At 40.7% G+C, this 16,084-nt stretch overlaps 1 protein-coding gene and 1 pseudogene across 2 annotated transcripts in view; both read left to right on the forward strand.

The window, feature by feature from the left end:
• The window catches only part of ABCC5 (ATP binding cassette subfamily C member 5), a 95,562-nt gene that overhangs the window by 17,850 nt on the left and 61,628 nt on the right, over window positions 1-16,084 (forward strand). The gene's annotated exons all lie outside the window — the stretch shown is intronic.
• LOC120238084 lies at window positions 10,575-11,758 on the forward strand (annotated as a pseudogene).

Raw genomic sequence — 16,084 nt, forward strand, 5'->3', positions numbered from 1 at the left:
AAGAGGAGAGCTGTTTATAAGGGTACATTTAAGGTCATCTTGTACGGTGATAGTTTGTTTGCTTGTTTTTTTTTTTTCTTTGAAGGGATCATAGCATAGTGATTAAGAGCTGGACTCTGGAGCCTGGATTCAAATCCCTGCTGTCACTCAACATCTAAGTGCCAGAGGGCCTGGGCTTGGGTGGCTCAGTTGGTTAAGCGTCCCACTTCGACTCAGGTCGTAATCTCACAGTTTGTGAGTTCGAGCCCCACATCAGGCTCTGTTCTGACAGCTCAGAGCCTGGAGCCTGCTTCAGATTCTGTGTCTTCCTCTCTCTCTGCCCCTCCCTGCTCATGCTCTGTCTCTCAAAAAATAATTAAATGTTAAAGAAATATTTAAAAAAAAATCTAAGTGCCTCCCTTTCCTCAGCTATAAAATGGGAGCAATAATAGTACCTACCTTATAGGGTTGTTATGAGGATTTAAATGAGTTAGTATCTAAAATGTATTTGAAACAATACTTGGCACATAGGAAATGCTGTATTGGCTTGTTATCAATTAATTTACCCAGACATTCCTGTCATCTTCAGGTAAGCGTTTTGCCTTTACAGATACATGCTAGTCATGAGGTCTGGCTATAAACAAGGACAATTGCTCTAGCTCCTTATATTTCTTGTTAAAGTCCCAGAGTAGGTGGGATAGAGGCAGCTTTAGGTCAACAAAATAAAACTGAAATTACTAAAGCTAATAATAGTGGGGGAAGAAGGTTCATCAAGAGAATGCACCTGCCAGTTGACGGATGAACTGGACCCTTACAATTGTAAACTCTCCCTCCCTCCCCTGTCCTTGGAATTTGGCTCCCACTTGCCTTCCCCTCTCCCAGAAGCTGCCCTGGGAACACAGCCTTGAGATAATAATGTGTTGTTGAGACCATCTGGACTGTATACATGACTGAACCTGCTGAGGGCTTCTATATACACTTTTAAGATTCTGGTAGGTGGCTGTGGAGATGTACTCATCTTGTAGTCACTCAAGAAAATCCTCATATGTAAGTAAGTTCCCTTGCTTATCAAACCTGCCACCTACCAATCTAGGGTGGTTTGCCTCTTTCTCTGTTCTCTCTTTGCCTTGCATGTATGGGGGCTGGTTTACAAACCAACAATTGGTAAGCCAGCCAAGAGACCAAAGTAATGACCTTGGGAAAGAGGCATCCTCCTTGGGGGAATCCCTGGCTGGCTGTCTACATTGATGTGGGGAGTGGTGGCCTGTATGTTAACAGCTGCTTGTGGACCACCATGTGAGTACTGGGACACCCTGAAAATGCCAGTGGGTCTGATGCATATTTGAGCCACTACACATAGCACACTGCAGCAAAAGGGAAATGAATGCCCACCGCAGTGATCTGGCTTCTGCCCTGGGAGTGCTGCTGGCCACTGATGCCCAACTAACTGGAGGCTAAAGCTTGGATCAGAAAGTTGGGTAAGGGCTGAAGTTAGAGAAGGATGTGCAGTTTTCCACTACTCACTTTTGGGACTGGCAGACTAGGTGGGAGAGCAGGATAGTAAGTTGGAGAACTTAGTGTGCGATTTTGCAGAGCTAGGAGGGTGTAGTCTGCTGTGGATTGAGGTCTGAGCACTTGTGACAAAGCCTGATTTGGACTCAAAGAAGTGGCTCAATTGGTAGAGCAACTTACTCTTGATCCCAGGGTCCTCTTGATCCCAGGGTCTTGAGTTCAAGGCCCATGTTGAGGATGGAGCCTTCTTTAAAAAAAAAAGGGATCTAAGACTTGGAATTGCTGGACAGCAAAGAGAATGAAGGGGAGAATATTGTGGTGATTGGCAGTGAAATAGACAAAACGCCCAGGGCTGTTTAACCCTTGAAACAGAGGAAAGTTCTAAATAGCAGTTACTCAAAAGACTCCTAGGAGAAAATATATACTCTTTCTCTGCCCCTTGGGGTTGTAAATCTTATCATGTCTTTGAAATGTAAACACCCCAGGAGGTAACCAAAACACTGCCCACAGAGAGTGAATTTAAAAATAGGGAAAAAGAGGCTTTTCAAAATACAGATGCTGACTGCTGTAGAAGCTCCCTTGCCTCAGAAAGCTTTGGCCGTGAGACACCTGGGCAGCTCAGTCGGTTGAGTCTGATTTTGGCTCAGGTCATGATCTCACAGTTCATGAGCTTGAGCCTTACATTGGGCTCTCTGCTGTCAGCATGGAGCCTACTTTGGATCCTCTGTTCCTTTTTCTCTCTGTCCCTCCCCAGCTTGTGCTCGCTCTTTCTCTCTCTTTGTCAAAAATAAATAAACATTAAAAGAAGAAGAAGAAGAAAACTTTAGCCATGTGAGAAGTACCTGATTCATAGGTAGAGATTTGGAATGAAAGCTACAGGGTCTCTGTGTCTGCATGTTCTGTAGGTCTATGAACATATGTTGCATATGTGGTATTTTTCTATCTCCACAGGGCATTGCCAGAATTACTATGTAAAAGAGTTCTATTTAATTGGCTTAAGGAAAAATAAGTTTAATTATCAATAATGTACTTCTATAAAACTAAAACAATTTTATTTCATCTGCTAAAAGGACAAAGTTTTCTTGAACTATCGGTCTGTTCTGGATGAGATTGTGAAAGGTTTTCTTTACCTTTTAAGTAATCTGCCTAGAAAACAAAGATTCTGTGTTTTATGAAAATAATTTATTGCACCTCATGTTATCTTTACTTTAGAAAACTGAGTCTTCTCTATTAAAAGAGCTAAGTTTTTTACAACTCTGTAACTTTCTGTATTAGCTTTTGAAGTCTGTAACTGTCACTTTGGCAAAATGGATAACCAAGTATTGTTTCATGGTGGTCTGTAGTCTAATCAAGTGTTTTAAACCTTTGATATTTACGACAAACTCCCCTCAAATCAAATTCTTTTTTTAATTGTTTTTTAAAATGTTTATTGGTTTTTTTCGGGGTGCCTGGGTAGCTCAGTGGATTGGGCGTCTGACTGGCTCAGGTCATGATCTCACAGTTCATGGGTTCGAGCCCCACGTTGGGCTCTGTGCTGACAGCTAGCTTAGAGCCTGGAGCCTGCTTTGGATTCTGTGTCTTCCTCTCTCTCTCTGACACTCCCCTGTTCATGCGGTCTCTCTTTCTCTCAGAAATAATAAAACATTAAAAAAAAATTAAAAAAAAAATAAAACGTTTATTGGTTTTTGAGAGAGACAGAGCACGAGCGGGGAGGGGCAGAGAGATAGGGAGACACAGACTCTGAAGCCGGCTCCAGGCTCCAGGCTCTGAGCTGTTAGCACAGAGCCTGATGTGGGGCTCAAACCCACGAACCATGAAATCATGACCTGAGCTGAAGTCAGACACTTAACCTCAACTGAGTGAGCCACCCAGGTGCCTCTCCCCAAATCAAATTCTAATAAAGTCTTGTTGACCTTGAACTAACTTTGGGATTTTTCAGAGGGCCCCTGGAAACATCTCAGAAGATGTGTTCTCTGTACATGTGAAAGGAAGACATTGAACTAATTAGGCTTAATTTGTATGTTAAGTTTCATGGGAAGCATTGTCAAATAAGAAGTAATGCTCAGCTTTCTTTACGTTGTTCCAGAAATTGTACACAATTCCTAAAAATCTGATATGCCCTGGTTCAGTCGTAATTCTAGTTATTTTAAAAAGAATGTCTCAGAAATAACCAAATTTCCTTGTCAATTTTGTTATAATGAACTCTCACCAGATCTTTAAACATGGCCATTTTTAAGTCTTTGGTCATTTACAAACAGTTATTGTCTTATTCTGATGCTTTTGCAAAAATGTTCCTGCAAAAGTGCTTTATCTTCAAAGAAATTCCTGGAAAAGGCTCTGACAAGTACAGGTTTCTGATAACTAAGATCGATTTGCCTTCATATGCGAGAGGCAATAATGGACCTTTCATGTGCTTCCCCAAGGCTACACATACACAGCTCCACAAGGTCATGGGATGGTAGCCTGAGACCTGTCCCTGTTCTTCCCTACATCAGTAAAATGGGCCCATTACATTGATGATATAATGTTAAGATGTGAAGACTGGCCTCTGCCGTAGGGCACTCTGTAGATTTTGCTGGAATATCTGTAAGGGATAGAATAGGAGTGTGCCCTCGGAAAATTTAAGGCCCAAGGACTGCCACAAAGTTTTTGGGAGTCAAGATGGGCATTATCCTAGAAGCTATATTGATAAGGTGGAAGCCTTTCTATCCTTTAAGAATGTGAAAGAGCTACGAGCCTATGGAAAGATTTGGAAGTCTTAGAGGACTTTTATCCCCCACCCGACAGAGTGCCTTTACCCATTATGCTACCTGGTAAAGATCTACTTGGTAAAGATCAGGGTACCCCTTATGCTACCCAGGTAAAGATCTACCTGGGGATCAGAGCAGCAAGCCTTCTTTGAGAAGACAAAAATCTAGTGAAGTAGATTAAAGCTCTAGGCATCTCCCACACAGGGCTGCCATTTGAGTTAGATGTGTCTGTGACTCTAGAAGATACGGATCAGATGCTGTGGCAGAGACAACAGAAGGAGACAGTAGTCCTAGGATTTTGGTCCCTGCTCTATGAGGGAGCAGAAACTTGATACAACCCCATACAGCAATAGCTCCTTGCAATATATACAGCTCTCCTCCAGGTAGAGCCTCTCAGACAGCAGCCAGTATAACAGCCAGTGGGCTGAACTCAGAGTGGTTTGGCTGGTGATCACTCACAAGCCATAGGTGTTAACCCTCTGTGCTAGCAGTTGGACTGTTCTAAAGGAATTAACCCTGTGGCTTGGACAATGGGAAGCTGAGAAGTGGATGATTATAAGTGGACCTTTGTGTGGTCAGGATGTGTGGAGGGACATTTGGGTTCACCTGTAAGAATTCGAGGCAGTCCTCAATGTCTTCCGTGTCCCCAGTTTATAAGGTCCTGACACCTTCTGACAGTTAAAAAGCTGGTGCCCTGCACAGGTATGAGCCCTTCGGTAAATATAGCAGATTGTGTGCATAGGAGTAGTGGCCACTATTGTGCCCAGATGGGATGGTGTATTGCCAAGGATGCTGGATTGCCCTTGAAATACAGTGATTTGGTTAATGCAGTAACAGCATGTTCTCTGTGTTCTAAACAATACCCAAGGCAACTGCCAAAGGAATCTGGGGCCATCCACTGCAGTTTCCAACTTGTGAGAGATTGGGAAATTGATTATATTGTCCCCTTTGTCAGAGTGAGGGTTCTAAATATGCTTTGATTTGTGTGAACACTGTATGTGGCCTACCCCCAAGCTTTCCCATGTTGCCATGTAAACCCGGCTACCACCATTAGGGAATTAAAGAAGCTGAATGCCATGTACAGATACTTTCATCAACTAGACTGTGATCAAGGGTTGCATTCCAAAGGTCATGATGTTTAAGACTGGGCCAAAGAACATAACATTGAATGGAGGTTCCCTCTCCCCTATAACCTGCAAGTAGCAGGTTTGGTAGAAAGGAAAAATGGAGTCTTCTAGCTGCAGATTAAATTACTAATTTGTAAAACCATCATGGCCAGATGGACTAAAGTACTTTCCCAGGCTTTAATACATTTGAATATTTAACCAGTAGAGCCTATTGTCCCATATGCCAGACCGGGGGCCCCTGCTGAGGCACCCAACAATGTAAGGCTTTGGAAGACATAGTAAATAGCCATTGCCCCAACTTTTTACTATGGACCAACATGCTATGCTGCAGAGAATACCAAATCCCGTCATGCTTGGGAAAGATATCATCTACTAGAATTTGCAAAGAGATGTCCTACCTGGATTGGTGAGTTAGTTCATATCCCTGGGTGAGGAGTAACTACTTACTCTCCATTGAGATCCTGTTGTCAAAATGCACTATGCCTGGAATGGGACATGCCACACTGAAGGAGGGGAAGAGGCGGGGTCCTGGTCTGGCATGTCCCACTGCTGGTCCATCCCCTTATGTCTTACAGTGCTGCCTCCCTAGCAATACATATGGTGTGTACAAAGCTGCCAACCTCCCTCTCCTCAAGACTGGGTGGGTATGTTCTGTTTTCCACCAATACAATCATTTGGCTGCTTTCTTTGTTCCCTCCATTTGCCTAGAGAACAGTATAAAAATGACAGCCAACAATGCCAGACATTATTCAACACTGAATGTCTCTAATGAGAATAGCTGTTCTCTGAAATAGAATGGCCTTGGACATCATTAATGGCATCATTACTGTGCCATTATCCAAACAGAATGTTGTGTGTTTACACATGATGAGTCTCTAATGTATCATCTTTATTAAATCACATGAGGACACAAGTAAATACCCTGCGTGATCTGACCCCCAGCCTAGGGGACTTAATAAGTCAGTGGTTCGAATCATGGGGCTCTTGGTGGAAAAGTTACCCCTGACTTTGGGAATCATTGTCTTAATCTGTGTTTTCTCTTTTATGTGCCTATATAAGTGCCGTGGCATCTGCCTCCAGAGGGGCAGACAGCCACCAAAGGGGCTACTCCCATGCTAGTGAAACCCCTTGCTAACTACTCAGGGCACATTGTAGAAGAGGGGGACATGCGAGATTATAAGAGCTGGTCTTTTTTTTTTTTAAATGTTTTATTTATTTCTAGGAGAGAGAGAGAACGTGAGCAGGGGAGGGTCAGAGAGAGAGGGAATCACAGACTGAAACAGGCTCCAGGCTCTGAGCTGGCAGTCAGCACAGAGCCTGACGCAGGGCTCGAACCCACGAACCACGAGATCATGACCTAAGTGAAAGTCGGACACTTAACCGACTAAGCCACCCAGGCGCCCCTATAAGAGCTGGTCTTGAAGGGTGGAGTGTTGGGGAAGGTCAAGAGGCTACTACTGCCAGTTGACCTGTGAGCTGGATGTAGGCAATCAGAGGCTCCTTACCTCCCTTCTTGTCCTTGAACTATGGCTTCTGCTTACCTTCCCCACCCCAGAAAGCTGTCCCAAGAACACAGCTTTGAGATAGTAATATGCTGTTGAGACCATCTGAATGGTATATGTGACTAAATTCAGTCAAGGCATCTATGTAAACTTTTAAGATTTGGTGGGCAGGTACAGAGCTCTACTTGATTTGTGGCTGCCGAAGATAAACCTCATCATGTAAATTCCTTGCTTATTAATCCTGCCTCCTACTAGTCGGAGTGGTCTGCCTCTCTCTGCAGTTTCTACTTGCCTCGCATGTACAGGGACCAGTTTGCAAAGCAATGGTTCTCTTTTTCAATAATACTGGAGTATATATTCAATAGTAAGGTTAATTAAGCAAACTGGATAGATGTCTAATTGCTAGAAGTTACACTCTTTAATCCTGTAATCCCCCCATTACTTAGGAATTTGTCCTAAATAATCCAGAAAAAGAAAAATAAATTATAAATAGTTTATTACACCATTAATCCTAAGCAAAACAGTGGAGAACATAAACAAGAATAGAATGGTTAAGAAGATTCCTCAGTGGTGTATCACAGAGCATTAAATGATAATACAGAGTGTGAGGGGCAGCTGGCTAGCTTAGTCGTAGCATGAGATTCTTGATCTTGGGATTGTAAATTCAAGCCCCATGTTGGGTGTATAGATTACTTAAAAATAAAATCTTTTTAAAAATTTTAATTTTTTTATTAAATTTCTTTTTATGGTTTATTTATTTTTGAGACAAAGAGGGACAGAGCATGAGTGGGGGAGGGGCAGAGAGACAGCGAGACATAGAATCTGAAACAGGTTCCAGGCTCTGAACTGTCCGCATAGAACCTGATGCAGGACTTGAACCCATGAACCGCAAGACCATGACCTGAGCTGAAGTTGGACATTGAACCGACTGAGCCAGCCAGGTGCCCCTTTAATTTTTTATTTTTGAGGGAGAGAGAGAACACACAAGCGAGGGGCAGAGAGAGAGGGAGACAGAGGATCTGCAGCCAGCTCTGCACTGACAGCAGCAAGCCCAATGTGGAGTTCAAACTCGCAAGTCAAGAGATCATGACCTGAGCCAAAGTTGGATGCACAACCAACTAAGCCACCCACTGCCCCTAAAAATAAAATATTTAGGGATGCCTGAGGTGGCTCAGTTCATTAAGTGTCCAACTCTTGGTTTCAGCTTAGGTCATGATCTCGTGGATTGTGGGTTTGAGCCCTGCTTTGGGCTCTATGCTGACAGTATGGAGCCTGCTTGGAATTCTCTCTCTCCCTCTCTCTCTCTCTTCCCCTTCCCTGTTCATGTGTGTGTGTGCGTGCGCACGCGCGCGCTATCTTTCTCTCTCTTTAAATAAATAAATACACTTAGGGGCACCTGGGTGGCTCAGTCAGTTAAGTGTCTGATTTCAGCTCAGGTCATGATCTTACAGTCCGTGAGTTTGAGACCCGCATTGGGCTCTGGTGCTGACAGCTCAGAGCCTGGAGCCTGCTTCAGATTCTGTCTCTCTCTCTCTCTCTCTCTCTCTCTCTGTCTCTGTCTCTCTCTCTCTCTGCTCCTGCCCCACTTGTGCACAGGCTCTCTCTCTCTCAAAAAAACAAAAAAAAAACCAAAAAACCCTAAAAAAATAAATAAAATCTTTAAAAACAAATGCAGATTGTGAACCAATATGAAGATATTTTAATTGACATTTGAATAATAAGCCCTAAGCTCTATACTATGCTAGGGGCCAGGGATACAAAAAAGTAAGACAGCCTACACTCCAGCAGTGCTTACCAGAAGCAGCCCATTGCCATGGTACAGGTACAGGGAAGAGGTAGGAGGGAGGAAATAAATTTTCTGATCTTAAAAGAGTCAGGAGATTTTGACTGAATGCCTCTAAGTGAGAATCTGGCTCAGGTGAAAGGATAGGACAGCACCACTGGGCCTTGGTTGGACTTGGGTAGTCAGTTTCCCACCTTCCCTTCAGGGGTCCCCCTTCCAGCCTCCAGCCTGGGCCTTGGGACTGGTCAGTGGGGAGAGAGGAAACATGCCCGCCCTCCACCCCCCACCTGTCACTACACAATGCGCATTGGTGGGGAAGCTGGTGCTAGACCATTCCTAGACAGGCTACTTCTGGATCTTGGTCTGGGTCTGGGTTTGTACGCAGCACAGCACCTCCCTCACTGGGATCTCTGGAGAGTTAGCGCTTGACACAAGGGTTTGTAAAAAGAATAACAACTGTAAAAAATAAATAAACGAGTCAGGGAAAGCTGAAGAAAAGAGGACATAATTGAGGTAGGCTGTAAGATTTATCAGATGAATAAATTGGTAATACAGATAATAAGTATTAAATGTTTATTGTATACCCATACTTTGCTAAGCACTTTTTATTATCCCATTAATTCCTCTCAACACTGTGTGGTAGGTACATGCATCATTGTAAAAATGAGTAAATGGAGCTCAAAGTGGCTAGGTAACATGTTGAAGGTTGGTGGCAAAATCAGCATGCGAACCCATAACTGTCTTCTAAAATCCATGTTCATAATCCCTGGGTTGTGTGATCAAGCCCCATTGGCCTCTACACTGAGCATGGAACCTGCTTGAAGATTCTTTCTCTCCTACCTCCGCTCTTCTCCCCTGACCGGTTGCACTCTTGCTCACTCTCAAAAAAACAAAAAACAAAAACAAAAACAAGACTTACTATATAGCTGCAGTAATCAAGTTAGAGGTATCAGTGGAAGGATAATCAAAAAGGTCAATGATATCGAGTCCAGAAATCAACCCATACGAGTATGGTCAACTGATTTTTACTAGGTACAAAAGCAATTTAATGAAGAGATGGTAGTCTTCAACAAATGATGTTGGAACAATCGGACATTTATAGGGAAAAAAAGAGTTTTCATCTAAATCTTATACTTTGTACAAAAATTAACTCAAGGTGAAAGATCTAAATGTCAAACTATAAAACTTTTAGAAGAAAACGTAGAAATTATTCATGACCTAGGGTTAGGTGAAGAGTTCTTAGACAATGACACTAAAAAGCACAATCCATAAAATAAAAAAAAATCAAGAAATTAAAATTGATCAAAATTTAAAACTTTTGCTCTGTAAATGGCCCTATTAAGGGAGAAAATATGTGTGTATCATCTAACAAAAGATTTGAATCCACAGTAGATAAAACATTCTCTAAACTCAACACTGAGAAAATAGTCCACTTAGACAATGGGCAAAAGACTTACAGATACTTCACCAAAAAAGTGTAAGCGGCACATAAGCATAGGAAAAGATATTCAATATCATTAACCATTAGGATAGTGCAAATTAAAATCAAGATGAGAAACCAAACCACACCCAATGGAGTGGCTAAAATGAAAAACTAATGATAATACCAGGTAATGGTGAGGATGTGGAGAAGCTAGATCTCTCATACATTGCTAGTGGGAATGTAAAATGATACTGCAATAAAGTAATTTCAGTGACAACTAATGTTTGAATTATAAGTTATGTCAAGCTGCTTTATATATGCCCCTCAATGAAATACAAATACAAAGGAAATTTATGTGTTTCAAGATCCATTTATGTTAGAGATAGTAATGATTGTTGTTCAACATTGTGAATATAACTAATGCCCCTGAATTGTACACTTAAAAATAATCAAAATGGATATTGAACTCGAGTTGGAAGAGGCGAGTCCGGTCTCAAAATGGAGGTAAAATTGCCACCCTGTCACCCCCAGCCCAACTCCAGCCATCACCGCCACCACCTGGGGGAGGAGTGCCATGATCCAAAGGAACCAGAACAGTTGAGAAAACTGTTTATTGGTGGTTTGAACTTGAAACTACAGATGATAGTTTAAGAGAACATTTTGAAAAATGGGGCACACTTACAGATTGTGTGGTGATGAGAGACCCCCAAACAAAATGTTCCAGGGGGGTTGGTTTTGTGACTTACTCTTGTGTGGAAGCAGTGGATGCAGCAGTGTGTGCTCGACCACACCAGGTAATGGGCATGTAGTGGAACCAAAGGGAGCTGTTTCTAAAGAGGATTCTGTGAAGCCTGCTGCCCATCTAACTGTGAAGAAAATTTTCGATGGTGGTATTAAAGAAGATACAGAAGAATATAATTTGGGAGACTACTTTGAAAAGTATGGCAGGATTGAAACCGCAGACGTTATAGAGGCCAGGCAGAGTGGAAAAAGAGAGGATTTGCTTTTGTAACTTTTGAGGATCATGATACAGTTGATAAAATTGTTGTTCAGAAATACCACACCATTAATGGGCATAATTGTGAAGTGAAAAAGGCCCTTTCTAAACAAGAAATGCAGTCTGCCGGATCGCAAAGAGGTGATGGAAGTGGATCTGGCAACTTTATGGGTCATGGAGGAAACTTTGAAGGTGGTAGTAACTTTGGCTGTGGTGGAAACTTTGGTGGAAGAGGAGGCTGTGGTGCTGGAGCTGGGGCAGCAGAGGTAGTTACAGAGGAGATGATGGTGGATATAATGGATTTGGAGGTGATGGTGGCAGTTATCGTGGTGGTCCTGGTTACAGCAGTAGAGGAGGCTATGGTGGTGGTGAACCAGGATATGGAAAGCAAGGAGGTGAATATGGTGGCCGTGGTGGAGGATATGATGGTTACAATGAAGGAGGAAATTTTGGAGGTGGTAACTATGGTGGTGGTGGGAACTATAATGATTTTGGAAATTATAGTGGACAACAGCAATCAAATTATGGACCCATGAAGGGGGGCAGTTTTGGTGGAAGAAGCTCGGGCAGTCCCTGTGGTGGTGGTTATGGATCTGGTGGTGGAAGTGGGGGATATGGTAGCAGAAGGTTCTAAAAGTTTTCAGAAGAAAAGGGCTACAGTTCTTAGCAGGAGAGAGAGCAAGGAGTCGTCAGGAAAGCTGCAGGTTACTTTGAGACAGTCGTCCCAAATGCATTAGAGGAACTGTAAAAATCTGCCACAGGAGGAATGATGATCCATAGTCAGAAAAGTTACTGCAGCTTAAATAGGAAAACCTTCTTGTTCAGGACTTTCATAGCCACAGTTTGTAAAAAGCTATTGATTAATGCAATGTACTATCAATTAGATGTACATTCCTGAGGTCTTTTATCTGTTGTAGCTTTGTCTTTTTCTTTTCATTACATCAGGTATATTGCCCTGTAAATCGTGGTAGTGGTACCAGGAATAAAAAATTAAGGAATTTTTAAGTTTATATTTTAATTTTCAATATTTGTGTAGTTCAGTTTTTCTACATTTTAGTGCAGAAACTTTAACAAAATGCAGTTTTGAAGGTGTTTCCTTGTGAGTTAACAAGTAAAGAAGATCATTGTTAATTACTGTTTTGTATGAATTTTGCTAAAGTTGACTGTAAAGAAACACCTGCTGACTTGCAGTTTAAGGGGAATCCATTCTCCGCATTTCCAAACCATGAAATGAACAGGCTGTGACATGTGGAGAGAATAGATATTTGTATGTTTGCAATGTGTGTTTTAGATAAATAGAATTGAGTATTTAAATTAGCATATTTGTGAATTTAATAGCATTAGATTTACCTTCAAATGAAAAAAAAATCTCAAAATTCCTGTTTGGTTTTTTGCATTTTATTTCAAAATGTAATCATGTGATTTCATTGTGTTAGCTTTGCTGAGAGTCCTAGCTGTGTTTAGATCGTCTCCATTCTACATTCACCTTGGTCACATGTGAACTACCATAGTTTTATTTGGGTGTAAAGAATGTCTACTGCCCTCTGTTTAAACTCTGGAAAGGGGTGGTAGATGTTTTCCCTTTCCCTTAAGAAATCATTCTTAAAAACTATTCAAAGTAACAGAACCACTAAGCCTGCTGTATCTGAGCAAATTAGTGGCTGCTCTTTTCTTTCCCCCCCTTTTTTTTTTTTTAATGTTTTTTATTTATTTTTAGGGGAGAGAGAGAGACAGACAGCGTGAGCAGGGGAGGATCAGAGAGAGGGAGTCACAGGCTGAAACAGGCTCCAGGCTCTGAGCTGGCAGTCAGCACATAGCCCGACGCGGGGCTCGAACCCACGAACTGCGAGATCATGACCCAAGCGAAAGTCGGACGCTTAACCGACTAAGCCACCCAGGCGCCCCTCTTTTCCCCTTTTTAAAGCACAAGAGGCCTATAAGTCTTCAGCTATTTTCCGTGGTTTAATATATATCTATTTTTTTGATACAAGCTTTCAGAAGCAAGAGAATAAAAATCATGTGTTCTTGAACCCTTAACTGGCCGGCATGCTTTCCTGTGTGTACCCTGTATATTTCACCGGATAAAACCAAGGACAGTCTGGATAAAATCATCCCTAATGATGTAATTACAGTAGAAGTGTAGCACAGTTGCTTAGTACAAGCTCTCACTTCCCAGAGACCCAAATTTAAATTTAAATAGTCTGAGTTCTTGCTCACTTAAAAATCCAGAAGAACACACTGTTATTCCATATGTATGCTTCAACATAAGTCGTGTTGGTATGAGTTAACAGTTTGGCTTGGAAGACCCTGGTTGAGAAGAGTTTTAGATAAGGTCATAAATATAAAAACCAATGTCTACTGTTGTGCACCAGCTAGTGCTTAAAATTTCATTCGAGCCTTAAGTATGTGCTCTGCTGTTACTCTTTCTTTGGCAGTTGAATGTTGAATTAGATATTCTTATTTTTGTTTTCAGAAGTACTAAGCAAAACAAGCAATAAAAAGGGGAATGGTGTGAGCTAGTGTTTGAATATGCTCTCTTGCTCTAATTCTGTGTCTCTGTGCATTATTAATATTTGAATACATGCAATGCCAGTATGGAGATCGGTCTTCACAGATACTGCAGTTTTCCAGAAAACACTCACAAACCAATAAATGTAACAGAACAACATTCCATTTATTAATGGACATATGTGAATAAGCAGTGTAGAAAACAGGCTAATATTAGAAAATGATTAAATCTTTAAAACTTCAAATGTGATTATATAAATGGACACTGTCAATGTTCATAACTTAAACCTGGGTACCTGGTCAGAGGAATGCTTGGGAAACATTTTATTAAAATTGAGCTAAATTGTCTCAAAAAAAATCAAAATGGCAGTTATATATATATTTTACCACAATAAACAAATCCACTTATTGTATCTTGCAAAAGCTTCTTGCCTAACTTTCAACTGGAAGTGGTTAGTCTGAATGTAATGACATAATAAATAAAAGCAAATGTCAAGAGAAAAGTCTAATAGAATTCTCTGATGCCTTCCAAGAGATAAATATGTTCAATTAAAATAATATACTCATGAATTGATTTTCAGTATTTAGCAGTGCCTGTCTGTATGAAAAGACATTTTCAAAGATGAAATTGTAAAATCTCATTATAAACCAGCATTAAGGGGCACCTGGGTGGCTCAGTCGGTTGGGCGTCCAGCTTCAGCTCAGGTCATGATCTCACAGTTCATGGGTTAGAGCCCTGCGTCGGTCTCTGTGCTGACAGCTCAGAGCCTGGAGCCTACTTTGGATTCTGTGTCTCCTTCTCTCTCTGCCCCTCCCCCACTCACTCTCTGTCTCTGTCTCTCAAAATAAAAAATAAAAGACATAAAAAAAACAGCATTAAGAGATGAAAATTTTAATAGATTTTAATTCAAGGGAAAACTACTTTAAACCCCAGTTAAGTTGAGAAAGAATGAAATCTGGCCATGTATAGCAACATGGATGGAACTTGAGGGTGTTATGCTGAGCGAAATAAGTCAGGCAGAGAAGGACAAATACCATATGTTTGCATGTATAGGAGGATTAGGAGGAACTTAACAGAGGACCATGGGGGAGAAGCAGGGAAATAGTGGAGGAGTGGGAGAGAGGCAAACCATGAGAGGCTCTTGAATGCTGAGAACAAACTGAAGACTGATGGGTATAGTGGGGAGGGGGGTGATGGGCATGGAGGAGGGCACTTGTGGGGATGAGCACTGGGTGTTATATGGAAACGAACTTGACAATAAACTATTTGGAAAAAAAAAAAAGGAAAGAAAAAGAAAATTTTAAAACATTTAAATTAAAAAAAAAAAAAAAAGTTTTTTGAATCAGGTAATGTAAAGATAAGCCCTGACAATGAATACTCAGAGACTGTCAGATAGATAAAATAATAATACTAAAAATAAGTGAATAAATAAAAATCTGAGGATAAGGGCTTTTGGATAGTGCCAAATCTATTTTGGCCCCTATAGTGACTATTAGGCCTCTGGTTTTCGCAGCTACTGTGGTTTCAAGATTGTTGTTTCTCAAGGATACTATTGGGATCAGGGGAGACAGGAAGAGGGCAAGTTAGAATAGTGCTGAGCTTGCTGTTCTTACAAAGATTAAGGTGTTTGCTTTGAATCATTGCAAGCCTTTGGTTAATTCCAAGAGTTCTGAAGCAGATGAATTTGACAATTCTTTTTATCAGTTTTCTTGTTGATATTTTGGAGAAGTGGATTTTCATTTCTTATGACATTACCTGAGAAGTGTTGCATTAAGAAACACTTATGTGTGTGTATGTTTGTGTATATATAGATGTATATATATTAAAATTCATGTGTATCTGTAAACACATACTTATATATCTAATATGAAGAACTGATTTAGAAAGTATATTTCCCATAACTTCACCTTGTTAAGCATGTACATAACTGCGTGTTAGAGTTAACAAAGATTGGCAAGTGTTTCATAATACTTACCATGAACTGGCAAGATTACTAGTGATCTCTTTTCCTCTATCAGTTTTCTGTATTATGTTATTTTCTTATTTTTTCTAAATAATTATACATTATTTCCATTAAATAATAAAATAATAAAAGGTTTTGTTATCTGAAGAAAAAAAAAACCCAGTTAAGTGAGATGTTATTCCCCCATAAAAGAATCCCATTCTTCTCATTATTAGATCTGTATTACCGAAAAATGTATTCAATTAGTACTATATTTTGAATTTTGTCAATAAACATTTTTTGGAAATGTGTTTTCTTTTGTAATATAAGTACCTACATAATATCCTCAATTTTGCCTCTTGGCCCACAGACCCTAGAAAATTTACTATGTGGTCCCTTACAGAAAATGTTGCTAACCCCTAGCTTAGAGCATTGATTTTTCACTTTTTCTTTCTTTGTTTTTTTTTTAATGATTGATGTTTTTAATTTAAAATTTTTTTAATTTATTTTTTAAGTTTATTTTATTTTTTTGACAGAGAGAGAGAGAGAGAGAGCATGAT

Source organism: Hyaena hyaena, unplaced genomic scaffold (assembly GCF_003009895.1).
Source record: "Hyaena hyaena isolate Hyena2069 unplaced genomic scaffold, ASM300989v1 scaffold_199, whole genome shotgun sequence".
NCBI lineage: Eukaryota > Metazoa > Chordata > Mammalia > Carnivora > Hyaenidae > Hyaena > Hyaena hyaena.